This window comes from Corvus brachyrhynchos, unplaced genomic scaffold, assembly GCF_000691975.1.
Source record: "Corvus brachyrhynchos isolate BGI_N302 unplaced genomic scaffold, ASM69197v1 scaffold7, whole genome shotgun sequence".
NCBI classification, from domain to species: Eukaryota; Metazoa; Chordata; class Aves; order Passeriformes; family Corvidae; genus Corvus; species Corvus brachyrhynchos.
Window position 1 is genome coordinate 5,836,825 of NW_008239054.1, and position 5,112 is coordinate 5,841,936.

The 5,112-nt window shown below is 41.7% G+C and overlaps 1 long non-coding RNA gene across 1 annotated transcript; it reads right to left on the reverse strand.

The window, feature by feature from the left end:
* Positions 1-4,418, reverse strand: LOC108447864. The gene is made up of 3 exons (XR_001863565.1): positions 3,517-4,418; positions 1,578-2,605; positions 1-76 (listed from the first exon to the last, which is right to left on the reverse strand). It is a non-coding gene; the product is annotated as an uncharacterized LOC108447864 (long non-coding RNA).
* Between the last annotated feature and the right edge of the window lie 694 nt (positions 4,419-5,112).

A 5,112-nucleotide genomic window follows, 5' to 3' on the forward strand; every position in this document is an offset into this window, starting at 1 on the left:
GCGGTGGGCGGGGGAATCCCCTGCCGGGAGTCGAAGGGAGCCCGGATCGCAGCGGGCTCGGTGTACCCATCGACGGCTGGCAGAACCAAAGAGTTAAAATATAAAACCATAAAATGTTGGGGTTTTTTTTTTTTAATATTAATGTTCTTATAACGGAAGTTCTTATCAGTGGGTTGCACTGTACTTGGCAAACAAGCCTTTTTACCTTTTAAACAAATAATTCATTAGGTAATTAAATTCAAGTGAGATTACTCTAATTAAATATACACTGCTGTTGAATCATAATTTCTATGTGGCCTAGTTAAAGATGAACGATCTCTTATTCCTGACCAAAAAAAAAAAAAAAAGCAAGCTTTAAAAGAATTCCCCAGTGACTGGAATAATAGATTTATACACCACCGTACAGAGGTCATTTCAAGAAAGAAGAGACACCAAACACAATATAAAGGGACTTTTCATGTCTGGAGATACTAAAATTTCAGGTTTTATTGCTGCAAGTTCTATTAAAAGACTTTGTGGAACCTGGGAGGAAATCAAAATTATCTTTCAAAAGGCGATAAGTTATATAAATATGTGCACAAACAGAAATGTGTCTCTGAAGGTATTAGTTCTGCATAATTTCCGATGAGTAGCTACTAGGCCTCAAAGGAAACAGTGCATCTTGAAATGCTCTGAAGCCTTACATTGGCCAAAATAAGGCAGGACTTTAGCAAAATTAGAAGTAACTTTGTAGCCAACGATGTGCTATATGTCCTGGTTCCCTTTAATAGCATTAGGCGTTCAAACCATAAAGACTAATCTGGAGAGTAGAAGTTCCTGCTCTCTGCTTTGATCTCCTTCCTCTTGGCTGTTTAAAGCTGACAGTTTGGCTGAATGGCATTCACTGCTTTCATTTGTAAGACACGAGTTTCCTAGTGTTCCAGAGCTAGCAGCTACACCTGTACTGCAGGAATTTACATTGCATTGCTCCAGGATGGCATTGATTTGGGACGGGTGAAATACAAACACAAACTAATTAAAAACTGCATAATGCAGCCCTACAGGAACAAGACAGAAAAAAACCAAATAAATACAACTGCAGCTGGCATGGCAATTGTGCCTCTGCCCCCAAGCAACAGTCTGGTGACATAAAATTATAAACCTTAAAAAACCCACATAATTGCTGTTGATCATTTTTGAGACAAAATGGAAATTATTTTGTTAATTAAGTTCAGACACATAAAATATTCATAGATAGGTAGATAGATGGACAGAGAGGGAAACAGAGAGGCAGATGATTCATTCTATAGATTTTAGTGCTTGTTCATATAGGCCGGTGTGCATAGCTCTAACAATTCATTTGCAAAAGTGCAAAGGAAGAGAACACCTGTGAATTCACCTTGCTATGACAAATAAATGTAAGTTGCACCTGAAGTAAACTGATAAAGGATTAACAAAAAGTCACCACCAGAATATCTGGGGGGGAAAGTCAATTTCTCTTAGTTTACTTTTTTTAAAAAGATTGTATATTTCATTTTTAAAGCACACACTCTCTCTCTGAATAAAATAATCTTTGTAAACACCTTACTAGCTGCTACCTTGAGTGCAATCCAATGCTGCAGCTGCTCGGGCTTGGATTCCTTCCTGTACTGCCTGTATACACTGAAGATGTGTATATCTTCACATTTAGGGAATCGATCAGGTATCCCTGATTCCACGCTTGTGTTTATTTAGACAAGCCAAACCATTCATTTGCGCAGAGGTCTAAAGGCTGCTGTTACTGTGAATTAAATCTGCAAAAATAGTGAGATTTTTTAAAATTTCCTCCCTCCCTCCCTTCCTTCCTTCCTTCCTTCCTTCCTTCCTTCCTTCCAGAAATGTTCCTCTGGTTGGGCGTGAAGGGGAGGAGAGGGGAGTCTGGCCCTCCAGAGCTACATCACCTCTCCGCCTATAATTGTTTGACACATGCCCTGTTGTCACAAAGTGGGGTTGTTTCCCAGACCCTGCTGGAAAAAAGGTGCAAAGTAATAATGGGTGTTTAACAAGGCTCATAAATCAGCCCTGATGAGAAGCGCTCAGGATGGTCACACGGCAGCGACAGGGCCTGGCAGCAGGCGACCAGAGAGAGAAGCCCCCTGCCAAGGTCCTGCCGAGCCACCCCTGCACTGCCGGCATCCCCAAAAAAGTAAACGTCCTCAAATGAAGCACGGTTTCACGCTAAATCAGATGTAATACACTTAATGAAAACTCAGTCAACTGATCCAAATAGTCGGCAGTCAGTGTATAATTAGAATCTAGGCGAGATATATTAAATTAATGGATTCTCTCCTGCACAGATGTATCATTAAAATATATAGGATTGATACTTAACGTGGTAGAGTTATTTTAAATTTAAACATTTTAAAAAAGACAGCTAGCAAACAAAAACCCAAAAAACCAAAAAAACAACAAAAAAAAAGACGGTGAAACTACCTGCTGAGAACAGTCAGAAAATTAGCAACATATGGATAATTTTTTTTGCACACCTCCTTTCCCCCCCGCACGTTCTTTCCACAGGAAAGAAAATTGAAACAGACTATTAACTGAAGAGATCGTCTTAAACTTCTTCGTCTATTACCGGTGAGAGCTGAAAAAGAAAAGAGGATTTGCAAAAGAAATCGTTACCAGGATGTTACAAAGCAGTTACAGAATTAAAAGAAAACTTTTCTCCTCAAGCCACAAACAAGGCGCTTTAGAGACTAAACCTCCCTTTCTTTTGGTAGATCTGATTATCAACGCCGCATAAGCCCCGAGTTTTACCAACGGGGCCATACGCTCGTGTATCTGTCCGCAGAGACGGCGCCCAAAGGCGTGTATCACTGTGGAAATTACACGGGCGAACCGTAGACTAGTAAATATCTGAACTCCACTCTCAGATTGTGCTCTGCTTAGTATCCTATTCTCCCCATAGCTAGGTGTCTCCTTTCAACATCTCTGTCATCTCCATTTGAAGATATTTTCAGCGGTTTATCACTGCCATCTCCAGCCCTGCGCATTTGCAGCAGGTTATCACAATTGCCAGTCCCCCCTGGCTGATGGGTTGCGCTGATTACCATCACTGCCCTCAGATATTTGGTGCGGATTCCCAGCACTGCAATATCCACTCTTAGGACATCTGGAGCAGATCAAAATCACTGACTTCATTTTTCAGTAGAGTCAGTGCAAAAGCTTCACACAGCCTCTTCGCAAACGTACCCTGTAGTCAATTCCCGCAGAACCAGCCTTCAGTTAAAATTCGGCCAAGCAGCGACCCCTATGTCTGGATTTGCATTTCTTATCGGACCCCTATCTAAACTGATTTGTTAATAATAAAGAGAAAATCTCTTGGCACTGGATGCATCGCCTTAAGAAACTGGAAGGATCACACTGTCTTAGCAAACTCCTTCTCAAGAAAGGCTCTTTAAGAAGTTTATCTGCCCAATGATCTTTGAATTAGATGAGCGTGGCCATTTAGGTCGATTTACTTTAAACAGTATACAATTTATTTTAAGCGATTACCTTAGGTATAATCACATTATGCCCAGCGCTGTTACGTATTTCTCTCCCGCCTGATTTCTGATGTGCAGCCGCTCTCCGACGGGAAGGTGACTGCTTTTCACTCTCAGCCCAAATCCTTTTTTACTACGTGACTGTTTATCGTCTTTTAAAACGCTGTTCGGCTAATGACTTGGCACCGTACTCCTTTTTGTTAGGTCTTGCAGAAAGTTAAGGAGGCGTTCAAGCAACTACAACACAGTTCTCAGGGGAAAAAAATTTTAAAAAGTAAGAGGAAGAGATTTTTTCCGAATTATGATTAAAACAACTTTTTTTTTTTTTTTAACAGTGTTTTATTCCATCTATTAACAATTTGAAGCTAATTTATGAGTAGGAGGGGTTGATCACACCAACCTTTTGGACTGTTTAGGTCCTGGGTTTAGAGAAAGATTTTCCTAGCGCTTCTGGCAGCTGCTGCTGATGTTTGTAATTTTCCGTACAGTTTCGTTCTTTTCGCACTTTTGTTATTAAGCTCCTGCTATAGGTCTTGTATGGGAGGAAATAAACCCAGAATCTCCCAGACCTTCACTAAACTGATTTTCAAGCTAAGTAGCTTAGTGTAGCAGCTCTGGTCCCAGCTTACTTGCACAAGGGGGAAAAAATTAAAAAAGGCTTTGAAAGGTTGCCTACTAAAGTGACTTAATAAAGCGTCAGGGAAAAAAAAAAAAAAAAAAAAGGGCAATGTCCAGTGCAGGAGCGGGAATCGCGTGGGGATTGGCATTTTCTCGTCAGAATAGTGCATAATAAATGGCGTTCACAGGACCCTGCTCATCCTTGCACAAGGAACTTTGCAGAGGAGGAACAAAGCTTTCCCACCAGTCTTACAACTTTTCCCCCTCCTCGGCGGTTTTTTTCTTCCTAGTTTCTTTTCCTTCCAATTTAGGTTTGTTGGTGTTTTTTTTTTCTTGTTTCCCTTTTTTTTTCTCTCCGAAATCACAGTTACAGGTAACCTGCACTTTGTATTTATTTGCTCTATTTCTACTCAAGGTGAAGAGTAGCAAAATTCACCCCAAAAAGATGCTAGGCTGATAGAAAAGAAAAGGAGAGGGTTTTTTTTTTTCTTTTTCTTTCCCCCCTCTTTTTTTTTTTCTCCCCTGAACCGATCTGAGAAGGATGAGAGCGGGTGGGGGAGGGGATGACTCACATTTCTTAAGCCTCCAAGTGGAAACCTTTTCTGGATACACATTCCACACAGATCTAAAGAGCTAAGAAGATTTCGGCAGCGTCGGTGCCTTATCCCACCTTTATTTACCTGAAGCCTTTGTAACGTGACACTTCCATTCGCAAAATAAGGCTGCAAATTTCAAGTCCCTCTCAGCTCTGTTACGGCCGTGCATTCTTGTCTGAGGGTCTCTCTCCTGCTTTGAGGGTGAGATTTTGGAGTGGTGCGGGGGAGGTACTCCTCTCCCCATTAGACATAGGAAGGGGAAAGTTCGCTATTTCCAACTGATGGGGAAGGAAGTTTAATCAACACCGTGAGACGGAGCGGTTCCCTGGAGCACGGGGAGGAAAGGGCTGGCCGGGGATGGAGACACCCCGCGGGGGCGTTGGCAGGAGGGG